Source organism: Tachyglossus aculeatus, chromosome 2 (genome assembly GCF_015852505.1).
Source record: "Tachyglossus aculeatus isolate mTacAcu1 chromosome 2, mTacAcu1.pri, whole genome shotgun sequence".
Classification (NCBI taxonomy): Eukaryota; Metazoa; Chordata; class Mammalia; order Monotremata; family Tachyglossidae; genus Tachyglossus; species Tachyglossus aculeatus.
In genome coordinates this window covers 133,771,951-133,785,682 of record NC_052067.1, presented here as the reverse complement: position 1 = coordinate 133,785,682, position 13,732 = coordinate 133,771,951, and the positions used below count along the sequence as shown (strand labels likewise).

The 13,732-nt window shown below is 45.3% G+C and overlaps 1 non-coding gene across 1 annotated transcript; it reads left to right on the top strand.

Annotated features, from left to right (window-relative positions):
- The first annotated feature begins 9,661 nt into the window (after positions 1-9,661).
- On the top strand, positions 9,662-9,733 carry TRNAC-ACA. The gene has a single exon. It is a non-coding gene; the product is annotated as a tRNA-Cys (tRNA).
- The last annotated feature ends 3,999 nt before the right edge of the window (positions 9,734-13,732 follow it).

Below are 13,732 nucleotides of genomic sequence, written 5' to 3'. Positions count from 1 at the left end.
AGTAAGCGCTCAATAAATGCGATTGATGATGATGATGAGTGGCGGAGCTGGGATTAGAACCCTTGATGTGCAGAGCACTGCACTAAGCACTCGGCAGAGAACAATACAACAGAGTTGGTAATAATAATGATGGTATTTGTTAAGTGCTTACTATGTGCCAAGCACTGTTCTAAGCCCTGAGCACTGGTAGGCACATTCCTCCGCCATCTGTCAGTCGTATGTATTGAGCGCTTACTGTACACAGAGCACTGCACTAAGCGCTTGGGAGAGGACAATCTAGACAATCTAGAGAGGACAATCTTCTAGACTGTGAGCCCACTGTTGGGTAGGGACCGTCTCTATATGTTGCCAACTTGTACTTCCCAAGCGCTTAGTACAGTGCTCTGCACACAGTAAGCGCTCGATAAATACGATTGATTGACTGATTGACAATCTCTTAGGGAAAGCAGTGAGCTTAGTGTCAAGAGCCCGGGCTTGGGAGTCAGAGGTCGTGGGTTCTCATCCCGCCTCCGCCACTTGTCCGCTGTGTGACTGTGGGCAAGTCACTTCACTTCTCCGGGCCTCAGTGACCTCATCTGTCAAATGGGGATGAAGACTGGGAGCCCCACGTGGGACAACCTGATCACCTTGTATCCCTCCCCGCCAGCGCTTAGAACAGTGCTAGACCGTGAGCCCATTGTTGGGTAGGGACCGTCGCTATATGTTGCCGAATTGTACTTCCCAAGTGCTTAGTACAGTGCTCTGTACACAGTAAGCGCTCAATAAATACGATTGAATGAATGAGTGAATGCTTGGCACATGTTCTAGGCACTGGGGAGGTTACAGGGTGATCAGGTTGTCCCACGGGGGGGGCTCACTGTCTTCATCCCCATTTTCCAGATGAGGGAACTGAGGCCCAGAGAAGTGAAGTGATTTGCCCAAAGTCACCCAGCTGACAATTGGCGGAGCCGGGATTTGAACCCATGACCTCTGACTCCAAAGCCCGGGCTCTTCCCATTGAGCCACGCTTCATTAGCAGTAGTATTACTCAGTGGAAAGAGCCCGGGCTTTGAAGTCCGAGGTTCAAATCCCAGCTCTGCCACTTGTCAGCTGTGTGACTTTGGGCAAGTCACTTCACTTCTCTGGGCCTCAGTTCCCTCCTCTGTAAAATGGGGATTAAGACTGTGAGCCCCACGTGGGACAACCTGATCACCTTGTAAATACCCCGGCGCTTAGAACAGTGCTTTGCACATAGTAAGCGCTTAATAAATGCCATCATTATTATTAGTAGTAGTAGTACTACTAATACTACTAGTAGAATTCCCCCCTCCCCCTCCCCATCCTCCCGTCTTACTTCCTTCCCCTCCCCACAGCACCCATATATATGTATACATGTTTGTACAGATTTATTACTCTATTTTACTTGTACATATTTATTCTATTTATTTTATTTTGTTAATATGTTTGGTTGTCCGTCTCCCCCTTCTAGACTGTGAGCCCGCTGTTGGGTAGGGACCGTCTCTATATGTTGCCAACTTGGACTTCCCAAGGGCTTAGTACAGTGCTCTGCCCACAGTAAGCGCTCAATAAATACGATTGAATGAATGAATGAATGAATGAATGAATGAACAGATGCCATCCTTATCCTTATTATTACAGTAAAACAGAGCTGGTAGGCCCCTTCCTCCTCCTCCCTTTCCTTTTCCTTCTCCTTCCTCTCTTCCTCCTCTCTCCTCCTCCTCCGGGAGCCGGGCTCCAGGCCCAGCACATCCTCTCCGCTCCCCGAGCGGGTCCCAACCGCGGAGCTGGCGGCTATTTTTGGGCCTCCCTCGTCCACGGCTTCCTGTGGGAACGCTGCCCAGACGCCCAGCTCACTTTCCATTCCCAGGAAGGCAGAGAGCTGGAGGCTAGGAAAAAATGAGACACAGACGCACGGGCCTGGGAGACGTGCGAGCTCGTCGTGGGCAGGAAATGCGTCTGTTAATCGGTATGCTGTGCTCGCCCAAGCTCTTAGTACAGTGCTCTGCGTACAGAAAGTGCTCAATAAGTACGACTGAATGAATAAGTGAAGCGGCGTGGCTCAGTGGAAAGAGCCCGGGCTTCGGAGTCAGAGGTCATGGGTTTGAATCCCAGCTCCGCCAATTGTCAGCTGTGTGACTTTGGGCAAGTCACTTCACTTCTCTGGGCCTCAGTTCCCTCATCTGTAAAATGGAGATGAAGACTGTGAGCCCCCCGCAGGACAACCTGATCACCTTGTAACCTCCCCAGCGCTTAGAACATTGCTTTGCACATAGTATGTGCTTAATAAATGCTATTATTATTAATCAATCAATCAATCAATCGTATTTATTGAGCACTTACTGTGTGCAGAGCAGTGTACTAAGTGCTTGGGAAGTACAAATTGGCAACATATAGAGACAGTCCCTACTCAACAGTGGGCTCACAGTCTAAAAGGGGGGAGACAGAGAACAAAACCAAACATAATAACAAAATAAAATAAATAGAATAGGTATGTACAAGTAAAATAAATAAATAGAGTAATAAATATGTACCCCATCCAAACCTGGGGCCAATCTAAGGAGAGAGATGGGATTAAGACCCCACGTGGGACAACCTGATTATCTTGTATCTACCCCAGTGCTTAGAACTGTGCGTGGCACATAGTAAGCGCTTAACAAAATACCATTATCATTATTATTTATTATTATGGGTCCTGGAGGCTGCAGGGACCCAGGTGACCAAGAACCCAGGGTCCAAAGCCGCCTTGCAGTCGGAAATTCTGGGGGCAGTGGGAAACGGACACAGTCATTGTGTCTGTTACAAGGTAACAGAAGTTACCTTGTAACCTCTCCAGTGCTTAGAACAGTGCTTTGCACATAGTAAGCACTTAATAAATGCTATCATTATTATTATTATTATTATTAAACGGGTCACAGGCTTGACACAGTTTCTCCACTGCACTGACCACCTCAATAATAGCCCCCTTGCTGACCCCCCAACTGTTAGGGCAGAGGTCCTCATAACTATGACAGAACTATCCCGTGCTGCCTGAAGCCCTGAGGAATCCTAAGATCCTTCTTTCAAGTATTGTGTACTTACTTATTGCCACATTTTTATCTTGGTTTGTTTAATCTGTAACTTGTTGTTCTCCCCAGCGCTTAGAATAGTGCTTTGCACATAGTCTGTGCTTAATAAATGCTATTATTATTAATCAATCAATCAATCAATCGTATTTATTGAGCACCTACTGTGTGCAGAGCACTGTACTAAGTGCTTGTGAAGTCCAAGTTGGCAACATATAGAGACAGTCCCTACCCAACAGTGGGCTCACAGTCTAAAAGGGGGGAGACAAAGGACAAAACCAAACATAATAACAAAAGAAAATAAATAGAATAGGTATGTACAAGTAAAATAAATAAATAAATAAATAAATAGAGTAATAAATATGTACAAAGTGCTTGGGAAGTCCAAGTTGGCAACATATAGAGACAGTCCCTACCCAACAGTGGGCTCACAGTCTAAAAGGGGGGAGGCAGAGGACAAAACCAAACATAATAACAAAATAAAATAAATAGAATAGGTATGTACAAGTAAAATAAATAAATAAATAAATAGGGTAATAAATATGTACAAACATATATACATATATACAGGTATATATTATTATTATTATTAAGTGAAGGAACGCACAAAAGTCCATAGAGGCTGGGGCAGGAGGCACACAGACAAAGGGTGTGGGCCCTCTGTGGGACAGCGACAGTGTCCAACCCAACTACCTAGTATCTACCCCAGCGCTTAGAACAGTGCTTGGCACATAGTAAGCGCTTAACAAGTACCATTGTTGTTATTATCTCTGACCAACCCTCTTATTTCCTCTATTCGCCCTCCTCTCTGCGTTGTCTATGTACGCGGGTCTCTGGGGAAGCAGCATGGTGTAGCGAATAGAGCCCAGGCCGGAGAGTCAGAAGGACATGAGTTCTAATCCCGCCTCTGCCACTTGTCTGCTGTGTGGCCTTGGGCAAGTCCCTTAACTTCTCTGAGCCTCAGTAACCTCATCTGGAAAATGGGGAGGAAGACTGTGAGCCCCACGTGGGACAACCTGATCACCTTGAATCCCCCCCCAGCGCTTAGAATAGTGCTTTGCACATAGTAAGTGCTTAAAAAGGCCGTTATTATTATTATTATTATTATTATTATTATTAATATTAATATTAAGGCACTTTACTTCTCTGTGCCTCAGTTACCTCATCAGGAAAATGGGGGTTGAGACTGTGAGCCCCATGTGGGGCAGGGACTGTGTCCAACCTGACTTGCTTGTATCTACCCCAGCGCTTAGTACAGTATCTGGTACATAGTAAGCATTTAAAAGTGCCATAATAATAACAATAACAAGTACTAGTCATAATTTTATAATTATTATCAATTGTAATTAAATATATAATAATGATGATATGTAATCTGATCTAATATATTATACATTATATATTATATTATATTATACATTATAATATATTGTATACTATATATTATAATACATTATATATTATGTATTATATGATATGTAATATATTATAATACAAATATACTTACTACTATTATTAATAGTTACATATTATAAATTATATAATTTATAATTATAATAATAAACACTTCCATACTCACCCCACCCCAGCCCCACATCCCATATGTACATATCCCAGCGCTTGGAACAGTGTTAGGCACATAGTAAGCGCTTAACAAATACCATTATTATCATTATCCTTACACTCTCCCCGTTCCCCTAACTGTAATTTATTTTAGTGTTTGACTCTTCCACTTGCTCCTCACGGCCGGGGATTGTGTCTACAAACTCCGTTATAGCGTACTCTCCCCAGGTCTTAGAACAAATGCCATTTTAAAAAAGCACAGTGCTTTGCGCACAGTAAGTGCTCAATAAATACCGTTGGTTGATGGATTAATTGATCCCAGAGGATAAAACAGGGACACACACCGACACACTCGGGACTGAGAAAATGAGCCTACAAACGCTCACCGACGTGAGGGGGAGGACACACACAGATGCATGCATTCATTCCTTCATTCATTCAATCTTATTTATTGAGCGCTTATTGTGTGCAGAGCACTGGACTGAGTGTTTGGAAAGTACAATTCAGCAATAAAGACTGACAATCCCTGCCCACAACGGGCTTTCAGTCTACAAGGGGGGAGACAGACATCAAAACAAGTAAACAAGCATCAGTAGCATCAGTATAAATAAATAGAATTATAGATATATGCACATCAAAACAAGTAAACAGGCATTAATACAAATAAATCGAATTATAGATACGTATACACAAGTGCTATACTCTATTTTACTTGTACATATTTACCATTCTATTTACTTTGTTAATGATGTGCACTTAGCTTTAATTCTATTTGTTCTGACGACTTGACACCTGTCCACATGTTTTGTTTTGTTGTCTGTCTCCCCCTTCTAGACTGTGAGCCCGCTGTTGGGTGGGGACCGTCTCTAGATGTTGCCAATTTGGACTTCCCAAGCGCTTAGTACAGTGCTCTGCATACAGTAAGCGCTCAATAAATACAAATGAATGAATGAATGAATGGGGGAGGCAGGGCAATGCGGGAGAAGGGGGAGCTGAGGAACGGGTGGCTAAGCCTGGGAAGGCCTCCTGGAGGAGGTGAGGTCTCAGTAGGGCTTTGAAGGGAGGAAGAGAGCTAGCTTGGCGGATGGGCAGAGGGAGGGAGGGCATTCCAGGCCCGGGGGAGGACGTGGGCCGAGGGTCGATGGCGGGACGGGTGAGAACGAGGCCCGATGAGGAGGTTAGCGGTGGCAGAGGAGCGGTGGGTGCGGGCTGGGCTGGAGAAGGACAGAAGGGAGGGGAGGTAGGAGGGGGCGAGGGGATGGAGGGCCTTGAAGCCCAGGGTGAGGAGTTTTGGCTTGACATTTCCCTCAGTTTAGAACAGAGCCATACAGGCATTCATTCATTCAATCATATCTATTAAGCGCTTACTGTGTGCAGAACACTGTACTAAGCACTTGGGAGAGTACACTATAACAATAAGCAGACACATTCCCTGTCCACAACGAGCTCACAGTCTAGAGGGGGAGACAGACATTAATATAAATAAATAAATGACCGATATGTCATTTATGGAGAAGCAGCGTGGCTCAGTGGAAAGGGCCCGGGCTTTGGAGTCACATTCCCTGTCCACAACGAGCTTACAGTCTAGAGGGGGAGACAGACATTAATATAAATAAATAAATGACCGATATGTCATTTATGGAGAAGCAGCGTGGCTCAGTGGAAAGAGCCCGGGCTTTGGAGTCGGAGGGCATGGGTACAAATCCCAGCTCCGCCAATTGTCAGCTGGGTGACTTTGGGCAAGCCACTTCACTGCTCTGGGCCTCAGTTCCCTCAGCTGGAAAATGGGGATGAAGACTGTGAGCCCCCCATGGGACAGTCTGATCACCTTGTAACCTCCCCAGCGCTTAGAACAGTGCTTTGCACGTAGTAAGCGCTTTATAAATACCGTTATTATTGTTATTATGTACATAAGTGCTGTGGGCCGGGAGGGGGCTGAATGAAGGAGCAAGTCAGAGTGACGCAGAAGGGAGTGGGAGGAGAGGAAAGGGAGGCTTAGTCAGGGAAGGCCTCTGGGAGGAGATGGGCCTTCGGAGGGCACAGATATACACCTAGGGAGGGCCAGAAGACACACGGATGGTGGAGGACTGGAACGCCCTCCCGCCTCAAATCTGACAGTTACTCACCCCCTTCCTTCAAAACGTTATTGAGGGCACATCTCCACCAAATGGCCTTCCCAGACTAAACTCCACTTTTCCTCATCTCCCACCTCTTTCTGCATCACCTTTTCTCCTTCTGCTCTTTCCCCCTCCCAGCCCCCCACCCGGGCCTGGAATGCCCTCCCTCCGCCCATCCGCCAAGCTCGCTCTCTTCCTCCCTTCAAGGCCCTACTGAGAGCTCACCTCCTCCAGGAGGCCTTCCCACACTGAGCCCCTTCCTTCCTCTCCCCCTCATCCCCCTCGTCCATCCCCCCATCTTACCTCCTTCCCTTCCCCACAGCACCTGTATAGATGTATATATGTTTGTACATATTTATTACTCTATTTATTTATTTATTTATGTTACTTGTACATATCTATTCTATTTATTTTATTTTGTTAGTATGTTTGGTTTCGTTGTCTGTCTCCCCCTTTTAGACTGTGAGCCCACTGTTGGGTAGGGACCGTCTCTATATGTTGCCAACTTGTACTTCCCAAGTGCTTAGTAAGCACTTAGTAAGCACTCAATAAATACGATTGATGATGATGATGATGATGAAGCACTTAACAAGTCTAATGCTGTTCTAAGCGCTGGGGAAGATCCCCAGGATCCCCTCCCCACCCCCACCCCCGCCTTACCTCCTTCTCCTCCCCACAGCACCTGTATATATGTATATATGTTTGCACATATTTTTTACTCTATTTATTTTTTTGTACATATTTATTTATTTTATTTTGTTAATATGTTTTGTTTTGTTGTCTGTCTCCCCCTTCTAGACTGTGAGCCCGCTGTTGGGTAGGGACCGTCTCTAGATGTTGCCAACTTGGACTTCCCAAGTGCTTAGTACAGTGCTCTGCACACAGTAAGCACTCAATAAATACGATTGAATGAATGAATGAATGAATGCAATAAGTACATAATTATTATTATTACTACATTGTTATATTGTACTCTCCCAAGTTCTCAGCCAAACATATTTATCGTGCGCTTACTGTGTGCAGAGCACTGTACTAAGCGCTTGGGAGAGTCCCAGCCCCGCCAGTTGTCAGCTGTGTGACTTTGGGCAAGTCACTTAACTTCTCTAGGCCTCAGTTACCTCATCTGTAAAATGGGGATTAAGACTGTGAGCCCCCCGTGGGACAACCTGATCACCTTGGCCTCAGTTACCTCATCTGTAAAATGGGGATTAAGACTGTGAGCCCCCCGTGGGACCACCTGATCACCTTGTAACCTCCCCAGTGCTTAGAACAGTGTCTCTATATGTTGCCAACTTGTATTTCCCAAGCGCTTAGTACAGTGTTCTGCACACAGTAAGTGCTCAATAAATACGATTGAATGAATGAACGAATGCTTTGCACATAGTAAGCGCTTAATAAATGCTATTAGTATTATTAATTATTACGCTACGACAATAACCAGAAACAGTCCCTGCCCAGATTGAGTTTACAGTCTAGAGATGAGTTTCCAATCTTCCTGAGCCAAGCAGTGAGGTAGATACATTCCGATTAGACATAGTCCTTGTCCCAAATGGCGGTCACAGTCTAAGTGGTAGGGACAACCGTGTTGGGGGGTGGGGGTTTAATCCCCAATTTACAGGAGAGAAAACTGAGGCTCTCGGTAGAGGTGGGGGTAGAACCCAGGTTTCCCGACTCCCAGTCCTGTTCTGGGAGTCAAGATCACACAGTAGATATGTGGAAATGAATGAACGTACCTAAGTGCTGTGGGGCAGGGAGAGGGGATGAATAAAGGGAGCAAGTCAGGGTGATGCAGAAGGGAATTGGAGAAGAGGAAAGGAGGGCTTAGTCAGGGAAGGCCTCTTGGAGGAGGTGTGCCTCCCTCCAATAAGGCTTTAGTAGTAGTAATAATAATGATGATGGCATTTATTAAGCACTTACTATGTGCAAAGCACTGTTCTAAGCACTGGGGAGGTTACAAAGTGATCAGGTTGTCCCACGGGGGTTCACAGTCTTAATCCCCATTTTACAGATGAGGGAACTGAGGCCCAGAGAAGTGAAGGGACTTGCCCAAAGTCACACAGCTGACAATTGGCGGAGCTGGGATTTGAACCCATGACCTCTGACTCCAAAGCCCGGGTTCTTTCCACTGAGCCACGCTGCTTCTCTGTAGTAAGAGAACTTTGCATCTACCCCTTGTATCTATAATAAAACGCTTTCTGTCTTGGTAGCGCTTCGATGGGCGTCCCCGGGAAGACGATGGGCATGATGTTCACACCCCTGACGGTGAAGTACGTCTACTACGACACCGAGCGGATAGGCAGTAAGCGAACCTCCCCCTACCTCCCCTCTCGTGGTTCATTCATTCATTCAGTCGTAGTTGTTGAGCGCTTACTGCATGCGGAGCGCTGTACTGGTGACCGGCGGGACCCCATTGGGCATGAAGTTGCCGTCCCGGTCGGTTTGGATGCCCCCCCATCATTCGAAGTCGCCTTCAGGCGACCAAAACTCCTTCCAGAGTTGACCCTTGATGGCTGACTCAGTGGAAAGAGCCCGGGCTTTGGAGTCCGAGGTCGTGGGTTCGAATCCCTGCTCCACCACATGTCTGCTGTGTGATCTTGGGCAAGTCACTTCACTTCTCTGGGCCTCAGTTCCCTCATCTGTAAAATGGGGATTAAGACTGTGAGCCCCACATGGGACAACCTGATCACCCTGTATCCTCCCCAGCGCTTAGAACAGTGCTTTGCACATAGTAAGCACTTAACAAATGCCTATTATTATTATTATTACCCCAGCGCTTAGAACAGTGCTTTGCACATAGTAAGCGCTTAACAAATGCCTATTATTATTATTATTATTATTATTATTATTACCCCAGTGCTTAGAACAGTGCTTTGCACATAGTAAGCACTTACTAAATGCCATTATTATTAGTAGTAGTAAGGGGGTATAGCTCAGTGGTAGAGCATTTGATTACAGATCAAGAGATCCCCGGTTCAAATCCGGGTGCCCCCCGTTTCCCCTTCAGTGAAGCAGCATGGCATCGTGGATAGGGCACGGGCCTGGGAATCAGAAGGTCGTGGGTTCTAATCCCATCTTCACCACTTCTCCGCTGTGTGACCTGGGGCAAGTCACTTCACTTCCTCTGTGCCTCAGTTACCTCATCTGTCAAATGGGAATTGAGACGGTGAGCCCCATATTCATTCATTCATTCAATCGTATTTATTGAGCGCTTACTGTGTGCAGAGCATTGTACAAAGCGCCTGGGAAGTACAAGTTGGCAACACATAGAGACGGTCCCTACCCAACAGTGGGCTCACAGTCTAGAAGGGGGAGACAGAGAACGAAACGAAACATATTAACAAAATAAGATAGATAGAATAAATATGTACAGATAAAATAAATAAATAAATAGAGTAATAAATGTGTAAAAACATATATACATATATACAGGTGATCAGGGGTTTGCATCTGGGGTGGGGGAAAATAGGTAGTCCTTGGAGTTTACCAAATGTCCTGATCACATTTCTTTCATTCACTTTAGAAGCCCTGATTCTGAAAACTTTTGTCTCCTGGTTTTCTTTATAAATTCCAAATCTTTTCAAGGCAGGAGTTCTCATCTGTGAAGCTCAGGACCGAGCTCAGTTCTAGAAACAGATCTGGCACATGATAAGCGCTTCATAAATGCCATTATTAGTATTATTTTGTGCATATCCATCTCCCCTATCTGTAATTTATTTGAATGTGTGTCTCCCCCATTGACCTGTGGGCTTGTGCTCCTTAAGGGCTGGGCTCACGTTTACTAACCCCATTATACTGTACTCTCCCAAGAGCCTAGTACAGTGCTTAGCCTACAGTAAGTTGCTCAATAAATGCCATTGATTCCTCTCCCCCTCGTCCCCCTCTCCATCCCTCCCACCATCTTACCTCCTTCCCTTCCCCACAGCACCTGTATATATGTTTGTACAGATTTATTACTCTATTTATTTGTTTATTTTACTTGTACATATCTATTCTATTTATTTTATTTTGTTAATATGTTCGGTTTTGTTCTCTGTCTCCCCCTTCTAGACTGTGAGCCCACTGTTGGGTAGGGACCGTCTCCATATGGGACGGGGACCGTGTCCAACCCGATTTGCTTGTACCCACCCCAGTGCTTAGTACAGTGCCCGGCACATAGTAAGCACTTCTATGCCATAATTATTCACTGTATTTATTAAGCACTTGTGCTGGGCAGCAGCGGCGTGGGAGAGATTTGAGGGCAGAGACTTAGTTGACCGCGTGGCAGGCGGCAATGGTAGTAATACTGATGGTATTTGTTAAGCACTTGCTATGTGCCAAGCACTGTTATAAACGCTGTGGGGGATACAAGGTAATCAGGTTGTCCCACGTGGGGCTCACAATCTTAATCCTCATTTTACAGATGAGGTAACCGAGGCACAGAGAAATTAAGTGATTTGCCCAAAGTCACACAGCCGACGAGGGGCAGAGCCGGGATTTTAGACTGTGAACCCACTGTTGGGTAGGGACGGTCTCTATATGTTGCCAACTTGTACTTCCCAAGCGCTTAGTACAGTGCTCTGCTCACAGTAAGCGCTCAATAAATGCGATTGATTGATTGATTTGCAAAGGAGAATTTGCAAGGGATCCTTTACAAGGATTTGCAAAGCAGAAGCAGTGTGGCTCAATGGAACGAGCGTGGGCTTTGGAGTCAGAGGTGATGGGTTCAAATCCCGGCTCCGCCAATTGTCAGCCGTGTGACTTTGGGCAAGTCGCTTCACTTCTCTGGGCCTCAGTTCCCTCATCTGCAAAATGGGGATGAAGACTGTGAGCCCCCCGTGGGACAACCTGACCATTTTGTAACCTCCCCAGCCAGTGCTTTGCACATAGTAAGCGCTTAATAAATGCCATCATTATTATTATTATTATTATTATTTGAACCCATGACTAGTGGTAAACCACTTCCGGATTTTTACCAAGAAAACTCTACGGATACGCGACCAGAACGATTGCAGTTGGAGGTGGGGATTTCTGGGCGAGATGTGTCCGTGGCGTCGCTATGGGTCAGAAACGACTGGACAGCATAAGACAAGATTAAGCATTTACTGTGTGCAAAGCACTGTACTAAGCATTGGGAGAGAGTACGCAGGTGGGAATTAGACACAGTCCCTGTTCCTTCGGAGGAAGAAAGATAGGTTTTTGATCTCCATTTTATAGAAGCGGCAATTGAGGCCCAGAAAAAGTGAAGTGACTAGTCCAAGGTCATGCAGCAGGAAAGGGGCAGAACCGGGATTAGAACGCAGGTCTCCTAGACCCATGATCTTTCCAGTAGGCCGCCCTGCTCCCATTCATTCATTCATTCATTCATTCATTCAATCGTATTTATTGAGCGCTTACTGCGCGCAGAGCACTGTACTAAGCGCTTGGGAAGTACAGAGACGGCAATGGGTCTTTGGTTTACCTTGGGTTCCCAATCCAAGTCAGGGCAGGAGGATATCTAAGTCATTGAGAGCCTAGCGAAGAACAACAAGTTACAGATTAAACAAACCAAGATAAAAATGTGGCAATAAGTAAGTACACAATACTTGAAAGAAGGATCTTAAGATTCCCCAGGGCTTCAGGCAGCACGGGATAGTTCTGTCATAGTTATGAGGACCTCTGCCCTAACAGTTGGGGGGTCAGCAAGGGGGCTATTATTGAGGTGGTCGGTGCAGTGGAGAAACTGGGTCAAGCCCGTGACCAGTTTAATAATAATAATAATAATGATAGCATTTATTCACCATCATCAATCGTATTTATTGAGCGCTTACTATGTGCAGAGCACTGTACTAAGCGCTTGGGAAGTACCAATTGGCAACATATAGAGACGGTCCCTACCCAACGGTGGGCTCACAGTCTAAAAGGGGGAGACGGAGAACAAAACCAAACATACTAACAAAATAAAATAAATAGAATAGATATGGACAAGTAAAATAAATAAATAAATAGAGTAATAAATATGTACAAACATATATACATATCTACAGGTGCTGTGGGGAAGGGAAGGAGGTAAGCGCTTTATTAAGCGCTTACTATGTGCAAAGCACTGTTCTAAGCGCTGGAGAGGTTACAAGGTAACCTCTGTTACCTTGTAACGGACACAACGGCTGTGTCCGTTTCCCACTGCCCCCAGAATTTCCGACTGCAAGGCGGCTTTGGACCCTGGGTTCTTGGTCACCTGGGTCCCTGCAGCCTCCAGGACCCATAATAATAAATAATAATGATAATGGTATTTTGTTAAGCGCTTACTATGTGCCACGCACAGTTCTAAGCACTGGGGTAGATACAAGATAATCAGGTTGTCCCACGTGGGGTCTTAATCCCATCTCTCTCCTTAGATTGGCCCCAGGGTTGGATGGGGTACATATTTATTACTCTATTTATTTATTTATTTTACTTACCTCCTTCCCTTCCCCACAGCACCTGTATATATGTATATCTGTTTGTACATATTTGTTACTCTATTTATTTATTTATTTATTTTACTTGTACATAGCTATTCTATTTATTTTAATTTTGTTAGTATGCTTGGTTTTGTTCTCTGTCTCCCCCTTTTAGACTGTGAGCCCACTGTTGGGTAGGGACTGTCTCTATATGTTGCCAACTTGTACTTCCCAAGCGCTTAGTCCAGTGCTCTGCACACAGTAAGCGCTCAATAAATACGATTGATGATGATGATGACTTGTACATATCTATTCTATTTATTTTATTTTGTTAGTATGGTTTTGTTGTCTGTCTCCCCCTTTTAGACTGTGAGCCCACTGTTGGGTAGGGACTGTCTCTCTATGTTGCCAACTTGTACTTCCCAAGCGCTTAGTACAGTGCTCTGCACACAGTAAGCACTCAATAAATCCGATTGATGGATTGATTGATTGATTTAGACTGTGAGCCCACTGTTGGGTAGGGACTGTCTCTATATGTTGCCAACTTGTACTTCCCAAGCGCTTAGTACAGTGCCCTGCACAGAGTAAGCAC